Source organism: Peromyscus eremicus, chromosome 7 (assembly GCF_949786415.1).
Source record: "Peromyscus eremicus chromosome 7, PerEre_H2_v1, whole genome shotgun sequence".
NCBI lineage: Eukaryota > Metazoa > Chordata > Mammalia > Rodentia > Cricetidae > Peromyscus > Peromyscus eremicus.
Genome location: NC_081422.1, coordinates 25,612,497 through 25,628,058, shown reverse-complemented (window position 1 = coordinate 25,628,058; position 15,562 = coordinate 25,612,497). Strand labels below are relative to the sequence as shown.

The following is a 15,562-nucleotide window of genomic DNA, read 5'->3' as shown; positions in this document are numbered from 1 at the left end:
AGTATTTAAGGAATCTATAGTCATCACACCACACAGAGGGTGGGGTAGGGACAACACATGGTCCCTGCCTTCATGGTTCTTCTAGTATGTCTTACTCAAGCAACCACACAAAAATCCCCTGAATTACAGTCCTCAGAAATGTAACGAAAAAAGCACACAAGAGAGAGAGAGTCTCCACTAAACATTTCACTTGCGCTCTGGAGGCTGAGCAAGTGCTAAGAGGAAGGAACACTGAACGTGTAAGAAGAAAGTGACCCAGGCCTCAAGCTCCTCAACTGAAACTCACAGCAAGTATCTCCTCATGCTGAGGGTGGCCTATTGTGACACATTTATAGACTTAGAGCCACTGCCATGAAGTCCAAAAGACAGAGTCTCTGCCTGCTTTATACTTATCCATCTTCAGCGTGTTGCCTGGTCCCAAGAATACAGTGGGATGCAGATGTTCTTCTGTGTATGTTTAGCTATAGATGGCTCCATGCACTCTCCATAGCAATAGAGGAACATTATTGTTGTTTCTCACCCTATCCTTCCAGCTCAACAAGGAGTATTTTCAGAAAAAAAATCAATCCAAAGGATTTATACTTACAACTTGCAAAATGGAGCTTTGGCCAAAGGCTACCTCAGACATCTTTATATAGGGTCAAAAAAAGAAATAAAGCACCTACATGGTTCTCTCTTCATATGTAAATCTTCTTTTGACATTCTGAAAATATCAGGGAGAGACCACCTCAGTAGATCAAGTTCATCAGGAACATAATAGGCTCTCGCTGCAGGAGATGAGCAAATCTAGGTCACAGCAAAGGCTCAACTCCATCTATTTATTTGTGCTATGCCATGGGCAGGATTTCTTCAGGTCCAGGAACAAACACAGCCTTATAAATTCAAATCATGGAGTCTACCCTAGTAGCACAGGTCTATATAATCTCACATGCTCAGGAGGCTGAGGCAGGAAGATCATAAATTCAAGGTCAACCTAGGTATTAGAGTGAATTCAAGCCCAGACTGGGCAACTTCCAGGGATGCTGTCTCAAAATACAAAGTAAATTGTAGGATAAGGATATAACTCAGTGGAAAAGCACTTGTCTAGCATGCTTGAAGTCATGGGTTCAATCTCTATAAAATAAAAATGAAGAATAAATTCAAATTGTGGATAATTTGACTTGACCAGATAGCTCAGTGAGTAAGAGTACTTGCAGTAAAGCCTGATGAGCTGCTTTCAATCCATGGGACTCACATGATAGAAAGAAAGCCTCCTGAAATTTTTCTCATGACCTCCATAGGCACATCATGGTGCACACATGTGAGCATGTGTACAAACACATAGACACAGACATACACACACATGTAAACAAATGTAATATTTTTAAAAATCATGGCTAACTCACGTATAATCAATAATCAGTAGGATATATGTTTTAAAACCAACCTGAAAAGCACTTGCATGTGGTTTCAATTTTTGTATTTTGTTTAGCTGTGGACAAGGACTTACATCTGGAGGCAACAAATGAATCCTTCTTTTGCAACCCAGAACTCACTGTTCAGTATGAATTTTGTATATTTAGGAAGGAACATAGCTATAGCCACGGCAGCCAGGCACATACTGATAATCGTTAAGGTTGGCTCAAAGAATAAAGAGTTAATCATTGAAAACAAAAGATCAAGTACAAAGTGAGCTCCATGCTACTCCATGCAGTGGGAGCTCTTGGTTCCTATGGGGACAGTTATTCCTGTTTCCAGTATGGAAACATCATTATAACACCCTTCTCCAAACTTCTGTAAAATGAATGGGATACTTTAAGAATGCAGCAGAGTTTGCAGTACATTTTTATTGATTTGTGGGAGGATGGACACATAGGCTTCCCTCAAAGTCCTTAGATGGCCTGACCATATAACCCAGAAGAAACCATGTGTTACCCATGATTTTGCATGGGGTTTGTTATCAAGTAGCTATTGTCAGGACTTCTGTCCCTCCCTGCCACCCTGTCTCCTGACTGAAGAGACAATGAGCTCTACAAGGAGGAACTGTCTTGCGGAGTGATGTGTGAGCCTCCGAAGACTTCATCATTCACTCAGAGATGTTGGCACGGAGTCAAGTTAGTTCTTATGTGACATTAAAAAGCTCACTTCAGTGAGGAAAACAAACAGATAAAGAACACCCGCTAATGACTTCAGAAGGCCAGAGAGCAGCTGAAGTATTGTTTTTTTAAATGCAGTAGATTTTAAACGGCATTTCCAATAATGAATAAGTCACCCAATTACTGCACTCTTCTCATTCTGAACACCTGTCCCAGTGATTCGCAATCCCCAGAGTGACTTTTATTTTTAACAATATTTATTATCATGAGTGTTATCACATTAGACGAAATCAGCTGGAGATGGAGGCAGCTTTGGCTGCTGCACTGACGGCATCCAGGCACTGTGGATAGAATGGTTTTGCCTCCCCCGCTGGGTACCACAGCTGCTCTGAGCTGCCATTACTGTCAGTCCCCAGCAGACAAGGAGGGTGATCTCAGAGCTGCCCTACAGAGTGAGATCATCTTAGGGGTCCCCCATGACTGTCACCTCAAAGGTTCCTAGAGAACTTCACAGAGCACCTGCTGGAGACATGCCTAGGAAAAGCTTCACTTAGCATGGGAAGGCCAGTGCTCTGGGAAATGGGGCTTTGTCACGGTCACATGGCTTCCCTTGTTTGCCCTAAGGAACTGCTAGAGAGATTTTAAGAAGGCAAAGGAGAATGACTCAGAAATGCCTTGCTACATCTCTGTTTTACTCCTAAGATATGACCCAGAAAGCAGGCAAGGGGTATTTATACAGTTTTTCCAGTGTCCCTGATGTTCAACTTGTCACTTATCCTTATGAAGGATGTAATGGAGAAAGCACGCTTGCCCTGTGCTTGAGCACACTGTAAAACAGCACTCTGTATTATTGAGTCAGTGTGCATGGAAGGCCTACTGTGCACTTTGTGTTCAAGGAGAGACAGAGCGCTCGCAGCTGGAGAGACTCTGGTTCGAGTAGGCAGAGGGAAATAGGTTTGCTATAAATAGATAAGGGTGACAACACTGATAGGAAAGCCTTCGGTAAATATCAAGCTCTTAGAGTTACCGGATAACAGGAACACATGAGAAACACCTTGCCTGAGGTCAGAGAGACACCAAATGCTTCAAGTGGAATTGGAAGATGAGAAGTTGGTTTCCTAGATGCAAGAACTTGAACACTGTGCTGGACAGCTTCCTAAGAAGATGGGCGATGAGGATAAAATAGCCACCACCATTTGCAAGTTTCCACTGTAGAGTAGACCACATGCCAAGTGATTAAAACCTGTCATATAATTTAATGCTGAGAACTGCCCAGCCGGGAAGGCATGACTCCTAGGTGTAGTCTTAGTTAGAAAGCAGAATTCAACACAAGCATTCCAGGGTAGACCAAAGGCTAGCTACAGTGGCTCAAACAGAGATGTGGGCATTGTCAGTGCTGTTCTCTCTCTCTCTCTCTCTCTCTCTCTCTCTCTCTCTCTCTCTCTCTCTCTTTCTCTCTCTCTCCTGAAACCCCCCTTCTTATTCCACTGTCCATGTTGGACAACTATTTTCATATGATAGAATCAAAGAAGTCTGGCAGATCAGGCCTCTATCTCAAGGCCTTCAGCAGCAAGGCCACAGACTTCTTTCCCTGTAAGAAATTTCACTGTAAAGATGTTTGTGGACTTGTTTCTATTGAATGCCTACCCCAAGACTAAACACTATGGGCATCTTAGGTTGTAAAGGGACAGTATCTTCCATAAGTACCACACATTAGACCCAGAGATGTGGAGAAGGAACTTAGCAGCTAGTCTGATATGTTGCTAGAAAAGTAGATCTAAAGATGCCCTTTTAGAGTGTGAAACACTGGTCTAGAGAGTGAAGCACCTTGTTTAAAATACTGTCTCCCATTCATGAGAGAGCTGGCCAAGATGGGAAAGTATCTCGGTTCTTTATAACTTATCGCAGACTCTTAGCCATATAGGAGCATCTCCATGTAATGAGCTCTCTGAAAGTCCTCAAGGAGGAGATTATGCTAATCTGTTTATTAAATGAATAATGAGGGCTGGGTAGGCAGTGAGGAAATAATCCATAGGAGGCTAGTAGGAGGCAGAAGAATGTTAGTCCAGCATGATGGTAGCCGGGGGAGGGAGGCCAGTATCAATGCAGTGGAATGATTTTTGCCTGGGTCAGAATAAACTGGATGAAATTTGATCTTCACAGAGGAATGTTGGGAAATGTAGTCTTGGCACTCATCCCATAATGCTGTTCTGTGGCTAAAGCCAAGGGAGGTCTGCAGTGCATTCTCAGCACAGCTCTGACCTGTGTGTGAACTGTTTGATTCCTCAGATGAGCAGCGCAAGGCCAGACCTTCCTCATTACACTGAGAAATACGAGACATCCACATTTCCATCAGGATCACAGACTTAGCCAATGCTGTCTTCAGAGGTCAAGGCTCTCTCAATCTGGGCATAGCAGAAAGCCAGGATGCGGAGATGACCTACACCCAGTCAAGTCTATGACCAAGTCACAGACTGCAGTTCAGTCACAGTTCAGGTGGGAAAGTGGAACCCCCATGGAGACCCAGGGAGACTGTTCTCTTCTCTGAAGTCTGTGGTCATATATGTTTCAAATCCTTCTTAGGTCCTGACACTAATCACTTTCTCTAAGGACCCTTGTGTCAATCTCCATCAACTGCCTCCTCCCCTTTGTTCTGGACTCCAGCTGTCTTCACTAACTACTGCTCTGCAGTTCCTTCTTCATCGTCCTCTCCCTTATCCTCTCCCTCTGGTTCCACCTCCAATGTGGTCTTCCTGGCTTTGGCTCTCCTGATGGAGAGCGATTTCTCCTCTGCTGTCAACTCCAGCTTCCAGCTCTTCCTGCAGATTGGGCTGGGATGCTATGATTGTACCCTACCTCTTTCTGTGAATTTAACTCTTGGAACAAAATCATCTCAGCCTCTCCGCAGGACACTCCCAGGTTCTGGCTGCTTTGACCCCCTCCATCCTAGCCAGTCCCTTTAGAAGCATCCAGATTGGCGCCTCTGCTTTAGTAAAGAGCACTTCACTTACTAAGTCCCTAGCTCACAGACTGTGAGTGCATGTGTGCCTGCATGAACCTGAGCATGTGCGTGCATGTTTCTGTGCTCATGTGCTCATGTGTGTACTTATGTGTGAGCTCACACCTATATATGTTCATACGTTGGATGTGTGTGTGTGTGTGTGTGTGTGTGTGTGTGTGTGCTTGTGAATATGTATGTGCTTAATGGAATGAAAGTCTCAAACTTTAAAATAAAACACGTGGGCGTTGAGGAGATGGAAGATGCTGGATGGTTTTTCTTACCTTGTCCTTCTCTCTGCCTTTTGATTGGGAGCAGGTTAGAAGACCCTCCTGTGCGAGATGCCTTCCTTTGCTAGAGGAAAGGGAGAAGAATGTGAACACACAGGACTGGTTCAGTTCCCTCCTGGTTCATTGGCCTTAAATCACTCCCCTTTGTTCATCTATACTTTCCCCGTTCTTCATCAACTCTAAGTAACATAAACATACACAGGTTTCTCTGTTTCTTTGAGCCTCAGGTCTTGAAGCCTCTCCTGTACATAAAACTTACATTGAATACATTTACATGCTCTCTCCTACCAAGCTGTCTTTTGTTGTAGGATCCCATATGGAAAAAGATATTTCCTTTCCATGGTGGTATATGTAAATTTTGAAGTCCTGTGTGTGTGTGTGTGTGTGTGTGTGTGAATTTATAGTAGGGTTATATGCTGATAAACCCTTCACAAATAGAAAATATTTTAAGCAGAAAATTTATTTACTACATTTAACCTACCAAGCATAATAGCTCAGCCTAGCCTACCTCAAATGTGATCAGAACTTTTACATTAGCCTGCAGTTACCATAAAGTGTTGACTGTCTCGTACCATTTACTGAATACTGTAGTGAAAGTGAAAAATGGGATGATAGGGAGGGTATGCTTTCATAATGCTTATAACTTCATGCTAAATCGGATGCTGTTGGTATTATGTATTGCTTTTCAGATACGGGGTAGATGAACAGAAAGAGTGGACAAGATAAAGATTAAGAATATCAATCTTAATATTTGACATTCTTTCAGGTACTAAATCTGATCAGAGATAAAGTGTATAATGTTGCAATACTTCTCACCTGGAAAATGGGAATAATAATATATGGTTTGGAAGACTTTAGAAAGAATTTATGAGATGAGGTAAGTTATTATAGTCTAAATACCATCTTTAATTTTTAAAAGCAAGATAAAAAAGTAAGTAGATCTTTTACACAGAATCATTTCACAACAAATGTGAAATTAAAGACAAAAGAAATACACCAAAAAAATGTAGTCAATGCATGTGTGTGTGTACTTTTGTGACAAAGACCCATGAGCCCAAGAGAAGCCCTTAAGCAAGCTACCTCCTCATCTCTTTTTGTGTGCTGCTGAGAACGTCTGAGATGGTCTAGCTAGCAGTGTAGTACATTGGCTCCCACTTCACTCCAAGAATTGGAGGTAGGGCCAGCCTTGACCATCTGCCAGCTACAGTCAGTCTAGCAAATGGAAGTGAGCTGAGGTTCCAGGTGGTCACTCAGTGGATTCACGGTGACGGAGCCATGTACCAGTAGGCTCAGAAAGGCTCTTCTTATATCTCCGGTAAGACCATTGTTCCTTCATTTATTGTCATGACAACTCATCAGGCAAGAGGCTAACACTGTTTAATTATGAAATACCCCAACAGGCTCAGGTAGTGAAGGGTTTGTCCCCAGTGGGTAATTTTATTTGGAGGTCCTGAGAACCTGAGTTGACAGGGCCTCACTAGAGAAAGTGGGACACTGGGAGAATTGTTCTGGGGGATACACCTTGTTCTGGCTCTTTGCTATCTTTTTAATTCCTTGCCACAATGAGGAGAACAGTTTCCCCCTCCACATGGCCCTACTGCCCCTGGGCCAGTGATAGAGCGTGGAGTCAATCCAATCATGGGTTACATTCCTGAAAATGTAAGCCAAAAGAAGTCCTCCTCTCTTAGGTATATATCACACACACACACACACACACACACACACACACACACACACACCACAAGAAAGGAAGAAAGAAGAAAGAAAAAATAAAAGAAAGAGAGAGGGAAGAAGGGAGGGAGGGAGGGAGGGAAGGAGGAAGGAAGGAAGGAAGGAAGGAAGGAAGGAAGGAAGGAAGGAAAGAAACCTGATTAATACTGTGGTTTTATTACTGTGAAGAGACACCATGCCCACTGACCATGTTGACTCTTATAAAAGAAACATTTAATTGGGATGGCTTGCTTAGGGTTTCAGAGGTTCAGTCCATTATTATCATGACCGGGAGCATGGTGGCATGCAGGCAGATGTGGTGCTGGAGCTGAGAGTGTTACATCTTGCAGGCAACAGGAAGTGAACTGATTGTTACATTGAGTGAAGCTAAAGGAAAAAAAAAACAACATCAAAGTCCGCCCCCACAGTGACATACTTCCTCTGACAAGACTACACCTACTTCAACAAGGCTACACCTCTTAATAGTGCCACTCCCTTTGGGGACCATTTTCTTTCAAACCACCGCAGGGGGCCAAGACAAAAAGGAGATGCAGAGATCAGAAACACCCCCTGCTCCAGTACCACAGCCTAGCTGACTGAGAGCTGGAGAAGAAGCCAATCTACTTGCCTGGCTTCTAGAATCTTCTGCTAGTAAGTAACGGGGTTCAGCTCTTAGGGACTCTTAGGCCATGCTCCCTGGGAACTAGTACCCCTCAAAAATGTTTAATTAAGAGCCTCACACCTTCCTAAAAAATAGGAAAGAAAAATCAATAAGTACTAAATGGTTACAATCCTTGGATCAAAGAGGTTTTGAATAAGGCTATCTTTGGCTTTAGCCGTGCTCTGGTATTCTCTATCCACCAGCAAAAGATATGAGCAAGGTTCTTTAGGAAGGAGGCAATGATATGTCCTAAATGTGTCATCCAGACACTTACCCATGTCTCACAACAGGAGTGGCCTCATCTGTTCCACGTGGAGGTTAACAGTTGGCTTTGTAATTTAGAGACATTACAAAATCTACTTCCCAGTCTCTGCTGTTATTCGTGGTGCTAGGCTATATTTGCTAAGCTTAGAAATTTGGGATGAGGAGGGAGTATGGGACCAATTAGCATAATTGATTCTGACAATCCAAGCCTTAGGGTCTTTGCACGTGCTCCCTCTGCCTGGAATGATTTTCCCCCATATGGGCTGGCGAGCTTCCTCTGCTTCCTAGTTCTTGACTCATCCCCTTCTCAGCAATGCTCTCCTGATCTAAACTCAGCGTTTCCCTCAGGTTGCGCCATCTTATCGGTCTCCTCTGCTTCTTTTGTGTCTCTCCTCTGCACTGACCACTTCCTAACACGGCAGAGCCCTCGTTGGTTTGTCTTGTATGTTATTGGTGCCTCTCTCAAGGATATAAGGACCCCTAGGGACTGTAATAGGCTCCAGACCCCTGGAATAGTGCTTGGTGTTTAGAAGTCAATATTTAATGGAGGCTCTGGTTCCTGCTCCATCACTCAGCTGTTCTTAGACCAGGGCAAAGCTTTGTTTCCTCTGCCTGGGCCTTAGTCTCCTCATCTATAAAATGGGGGAGACAGTAACAGTCTGACTTTATAGAGCTATGAGGATAATGAAGTGTGTTACATGTATTTAGATCAGCATTTGGTACATGCTGTGTGCTTTATAAGTGTTTGTGAGGACAGTTGTTATTAACAGTGATACCCAACAGTCACCTACTACGTGACTGAGGCCATTTCATGCACATGAAAGGTGATCATATGTTTACTACTTGGCATGTGTTAACTATATTATAAATATTAGTGAGTGCTTTATTTCTTTTAATACATAAAACCACATAGCATAATAATAGATGCTCTTTGCTCTGGTTAAGCCTGGCAAGATTATTTAACTCTCTCAAGTGCAGCCTGCTGGGAAGGCTTAAATTCACAAAACCATTCCAAGACCCCAAAGACAAAGTGTCTGAAATGAAGCTACCAACTTCAGCTCTATTCCAAAGGTGCAGGTGCTGTGTGCTTATGGGCCAATCTTTCCTGCCTAGCTTTCAGTTTCAGTGTCTATAAGAGAAAACTCTGGGACTCTTTGGAAATCCACCTCCCACTCAAAGTTCAAATTCAATCCGAGCCTAGTCTCTCTTTTATAAGGATGAGTAGCATGCAATTTATCATATGGGTTCTGTTGATTGAAATTGTTTAAATTGGCTCCAAACAGACACTGTAAATACAGAGCACAGTTTCTGCACCGACCTGGTTTGGGAACTGAGGCTGTGGCTTTCTCCCGGAGGGCTTTCAGTATATTTGCTGTCCTATAAAACAAAATGAAGCTGCCTCCTCTGCTTTCTGCAGTGACTGCTGCAGACAGAGGCATGCTGAGTCTTCTCACATAGCCGGGGCTGAGGGGGTTGGGCGAGAACAGCTCAGCATAGCCCTGCTGGGCAGTGGGAGGGAAGGGAGGCCATGGCTTACACCTTCTTGGTACTTCATCGTAGAGATGAATTGCAGAATTCAGCGCAGAAGCGGAAGGCAATCAGGTGAGTACGACGTTGAGTTTTGACAGGAACCCCCACTTCCGGGGACATTCCCAAACAGTGGACCCTACAAGGTTTGGGTTTGGTTTTGCTTCACAGCCCCAGGCCCCCTCTTGCCCCATCAAGGGCAGGTTAGAACTCCTGAAGAGCACGGCTGAAGCCGAGAAGATCTGTAGCCACCAATCTAGGGCAGACCCCAGCAGGGTGCTGGGGAAAGAACTCCAGCAAAGCAGGAGCTGCTGAGTGGGTTGATTGGACAAGTCACCCTAGGGATGTCGGAGAACGGACAGTACAGGGCTGATCTTCCATTACTGTAGTGCTGCTGAACGTCCTGGAAAAGAGACTTGTTACTGGGTGGGATTACACAAGGGAAGTGAGAGCAGCGAACCCAAAACACGCATAAGGGATGAGAGAAATTTGGGGATGAAGGGTGGGGTGGGGTGGCCTGAGAATAAAGGGCATGAGAAGGAACAGGAAGGAGAGAGATGGCCCCATTAGCTGGCGGAAATGAACAACTTCGTGAAGAAGGCTCCTCACAGTGGCCGGGCAGACGTAGGCCTCGGCTCCTCGCGTTGCTCACTGCTGCCCCCATGTGTCGGGAGCAAGGCTGACAGCTCTGACACCAGTGCCCAGGCGAGGGCAAACTGCGTGTCTCTGCAGGAATCCGACTTCCTGCAGCCACATAAACCCTGCAGTCCGCTTCTTCTTGCTTCCTTTCTTCCCTTCCCCCTTTTTTTTTACTTAAACACCAGAATTCACTGCCCTTCCTTTGGGGCATGCAGCTCGGTTTTCTCTGGAGGCGAACTACTTGAATAGCTAATGTTAGGATATATATGATGAGTCTAGCCGACCTTTCTGTTTTATCTGGACCTTTGTAACTGGACCCCTTGATAATCAGTGAGGAGCGAATCTTCTGAGGCAGGAGAGGCAGGGAACGTTCCCTTTTCCTGAGGAAACTGAGACACAACCAGGGGTCAGGGATGGGAGTGGCCAGGACATCCAAATAGGCACTCCTGGAAAAAGATGTCTAAGGAGATAAGCAAGCTTGTTAGGCCTAGGAAGTGCCATGTGCAACTGGCAGAGATGCCCAGCAGCATGACAGACCATGTGGGATCCCCCAAAGGAAACATGAGGGTCCAAGTCAAGCTCTGTTAGCTGTCTCCTTGCTGGCCAGTTTCCCCCGTGGATGTGAAGTTGACTTCTCTCCCACCACCAGCTTCCCGGATGCATGGAGAGGAAGCTCAGAACTCCAAATGGCTTTTTGTTTGTTTGTAAGAGATCGCTTAGCTATTCTGACAAATTTCTTGGTGTATGACAATGCATCAGTGAAGAGCAGAACATGAAGACAGAATATGGATTTCCTGTCCATCTTGCTAAAAAATATTCCTCTAAAATAGCATACGATAAAATGAACAATATATTACAGTGAGCTATATAGCATTGCACCGAGGGGACACAACCATTCCTCAGTTGTCCCTTTGTTCTTCCTTGTTTATTTTGAGGAGGGAGTAAGAGAAGAATCGATTAGAAATCCTGAGTGGGTCTCAAGGACTACGGTGGAGAGGTGGAGATAGAGAACTATGAAGAGGGGAGAAGGAAGGGGAAGAGGAGAGGGGAGATGAAAGTCTTCCACTGGCAATCTTTATTGAACTTAAGGGTTGGAATTAGACCCGCTTCCAATATTTTCATAATTGGAGTTTTGTTTTGTTTCAATAGAGAGTAGAGGCACTGTGAACAGAGCCAGGAGTGGGTTAAAGATGTATTTGGTCTTACTCATTATATTAGGATCATTTTTCTGTTGGAGGCCAAAAAGATTCTGCTTGGAGAGAGGAGAGGATGTCAGAGTGGGCGGTTTTGTGTATTCTCCAAGCAAAGCAGAGCGAGGATCCCAGAATTAGAAAATATAGAATAATCAGATTCAGTTTAAAGCCTTCCCTTGCATGTGGGGGATTACCCATAAGCCCCTTAAGCTGAAGTCTCAAGGGCCATAGTTGGTCCCATTTCTATTAACATCTTGCCTAATGGGAGTACACAGTCTTTCTTTCTTTCTTTCTTTCTTTCTTTCTTTCTTTCTTTTTTTCTTTCTTTCTTTCTTCCTTCCTTTCTTTCTTCCTTTCTTTCTTCCTTTCTTTCTTTCTCTCCTTTTTTTAGAGGAAAAAGAAGAGGCTGATGGTGGTCCTCGGGTAGCTCTAAATGACACCAGTTCTTCTAATCGCTCAATGATGCAGTGTGTTTGCCATCTAATTTCATCCAAAACACCCTAAACTGAAAATAAAGTGCTGTTTAATAGGCATGCAAAGATGTCATTTCATTTTGCTGAATGTTCTAGTAGCAACTACTAATTATTTAAATGTATTTTTTTCCTGTAATTATTTGAAACAGACTATTCAGAGCTCCTCCATTAACTTCAAAAATATTTCGGTGTCCTACAGAAATTCAACAGAACAAATTTAAACAGCACTTTCCCTTTCTTCAATGGGCTGGGGGTACAGCTGGAAGAGGTGGAGGGAGGAGACATATCTTGTGCAAATGGAAACAACTTTAAAAAAAAAAGGAAAAAGAAAGAAAGAACGAAACAGTGAAATCTCACCCTAAGCCCTTCCCTTTTCTCCTGGGCTCTTCTTGTGGCATTCAGTTGCTTCCAGACCTTATGGGCAGGTTACAGAATGAATAGCCCTGATACTACTTGGACCTGCTGCCAAGTGGTGAGAGGTTGGGAAGCCAATAAAGGTAAGGCAGACCTGGGGAACAGAGCTGACTGAGGAGGGCAGTACAGATGGATCCTATCACCTTCCAGGGCTGATGTCAAGTTAACCACACCCCAAGTTCCTACTAATTTCATTCAGAATAACAAGAAGGGACCCAGGGACCCTATGACCTCCCCAGTTACCTAAAAGAATTCATAAGTTGATAGTCTCTCCAGCTAATGTTTACTATTCAAACATTCCAAAGGTTTTAAGTGCAGAACTAGAGCTCAGGATAAATGGGCACACTAACAGTTGAGATGGAAAGACTTGATTCCTGCTGGAATAGCATTTACAACAATGTATTGGAAAGCTTTGTTTTATCACTATAATTAAATACCTGGCACAGGATACTTATGGAATAGAGAGAGTACTTATGAGGTAGAGACAGGGTTGTTTGGGTCCCAAGTTCTGGAGATTCATGTCCAAGTTTGGGTGACTCTGCTGCTTTTAATACAGGACATCACAGAAGGGGTGCACACTGGAACAGATGGGAAGAGAGAGAGAGAGAGAGAGAGAGAGAGAGAGAGAGAGAGAGAGAGAGAGAGAGAGAGAGAGAGAAATAACCTCTCGATGGCCAATCTCTCAAAGGTCCTCAGCACCTACCACCACTATCACTCTGAGCGCCAAACATTTGTGTATAGATCTTTGGGGTACCCACCCAAAGCAAGGGGTTCACACCTTTTTTCAGATGAACCTCCTATTTCTAATGAACACATCCCAGCAGCCACTTCAACAACCCCACAGGAGCAGGAAGGAACTGAGCTTTGGTCCTTGTGCAAAGAACAACAGAACAGAGAGAAATCAATAGTCTAGCTTTGTTATTTGATCATTATGTGTTATGACCTTATGAGCGAGAGATTTTCCTATAGCAAGAAGGCAGGATGGTAGCAGGTAAACTCAAGCATGGGTATTTGGCTGTCATCTATAAATGTGTTCATTGCGCATGGGTCTGCAGGCCTTTGTTAGAGCTGTATCAAGTACAGCTAAAACAGACGCGTGCCATTTGATAAGTGACACCTACACTCACTTTCACCTACACTGACACACATGGAAATGACTAACGATATTGGAGTCTACAACTCAGCTCCCTTGGAAAGCAGAGCTTTAAAAAGTAACTTCAGGCAAACATCAGACTCGTTGATAATGTCTCACTCCCACCCCAGGAGTCTCTCCCCAGTCCTGCCTTCCCATCCCTGTACTCTGGGGACTTATCCTTAGTAAGTCACTTGCACATAACAAAAACAATTCAAGAAGTGAAACATGTTTCTATATACCCTTCTAATACTGAGCTGCATGACAGAGATCAAGGAACGGGTATGAACACACACCCCGAGAGAAGTTATACATTTTGTTTTTTGTAATTAAGGAGCCACAAATTTCCTATGTAAATATTTCATCTTCCCATTTCATATTCTTAACAATTCCTAAAACAAAATCTCAATTAGATCCAGGTTATCTACGTAATGTTTATTTGATAATAAGAAATTGCCCCAAGAAATGACTATTGATGAAAAAAGACTTTCAGGTAGAAGAAGTTCAGGGTGGGTGGCTCCATTGCTTTGGGTGTCTATAAAGGGTGGCACATGTGTATGCTGTAACAGAATGCATGCTGTAGAAAAGTACCCATATTTCAAGGAAGGATGGAGGGCGATATCTGTAGATAGAAAGATAGATAGATGGATGGATGGATGGATGGATGGATAGAGAGACAGACAGATAGACAGAATATACCAAAAGCCTAAGAGCCACATGTAGGCTTCATTTGGACCCATAGTACTTAGCACAGGATCCAAGTGATGCATAATTGGTGGAGAGATTTCTCCAGCAGACAGACCTATGTGTGGGCCTATATGCATATTGACTGGTAGAACTGATATGTGAAATATGATGTTCAGAGATAAACTTATGGTCTAATCCTTCTGTATCTATGAGTACTTTAACCTCTCAGGCACCATGTGCATCGTTTAATAATGAGGAAAGGGGCAAGAAGATGAAGTGATGCTCTCCTGAGCTCCTGACTACTTAATAGTGCCTTTGGTTTTTGACCAGCTTCTGTGTTACGACTTTGATGTCCCACCAGCACATCATATTTCTCATATTCATTACCATTTCTCTACAGGTTACTATCTTTTTTAACTGACTTATCCCTTCATTCTCTGTAATCATTACTCAAAGCAAAAATTTCCTAGTCTTGATTCTCCCTTCCCCTTCATAGTCAATCAATCACAAGACATTTTCTTGTTCAGTTTCAGTTCATAGATGTCTTCTCCTGTTTACAAAATATTTGTCTCCCACTTGCTTTCTTATCTGGCATGTGACTGATCTTCTCAAATCTGTCCTCTATATAGAACAATATGTAAATTCAGAACTGTTATAGTTATCTTTAATTGTCGACTCGACACAGCCTAGAATCAGCTGAGATGTGAGTCATAATTGCAGAATAACCTACGTCCAATTGGCATGGCTTCAGGAATCCCTGTTCTTATTGTAAACTGATATAGGAGACATCAGTCCGTAGTGAGCAGCACCATTCTCTGGGCAGGTTGTTCTGGGCTGTAAAAGAGAGAGTGAGACAATCAGGAATTTTCCTCCACGGTTTCTGCCTCAAGTTCCTGCTTAAGTTCCCACCCTGTCTTCCTTCAATGGACTGTTAGTAGGAAGCTGGAATAAGCCCTTCCCTTCCTTAGGATGCTCTTGGTCAAAGTGTTTTATCACGACAATAGAAGAAAGCTAAACAAGAACCTTGACAGCTCAGTTTCCATGTAAAACCATCTGCGGCACCTCACATCCTTCAACACTGAGTGAGCTGGGAAGTCTTCCTTGAAAATGTTTGTTTCTTTGCCCTATAACAATTCCTTGAAGAAGGACAAGCCAGCACAGCCTTGGGCTTCTGTAATGCACTGTTTGAGAATCTCTGAGTTATGGAATAAAATGGTCTGAACATGGCAATGAAGCTCCTTATACACTGACTCTTGATCTATCTCTCCAATCTTATTCTTTGAAGCACTGATAAAATATTGGATATTATTTTTCTATATTTGTTTTACAGGTTATAAAAATCAAATCATAATTAAATGTGTTCTAGGAGCTATATCAAACATGTGGGGTGTGTTAAGAACCCAAAGCCCACATTCCTCATGTAACAAGGGACTGCAAAAAGCCTCCTGGATGAGTATCACGGAGCAGTATCTAGATTGCACTCTATTTGGAAAGAGAGA

At 43.4% G+C, this 15,562-nt stretch overlaps 1 non-coding gene across 1 annotated transcript; it reads left to right on the top strand.

Annotated features, from left to right (window-relative positions):
• The first annotated feature begins 1,444 nt into the window (after positions 1 to 1,444).
• On the top strand, positions 1,445 to 1,573 carry LOC131915759 (small nucleolar RNA SNORA40). Its single transcript, XR_009380414.1, has one exon. It is a non-coding gene; the product is annotated as a small nucleolar RNA SNORA40 (small nucleolar RNA).
• The last annotated feature ends 13,989 nt before the right edge of the window (positions 1,574 to 15,562 follow it).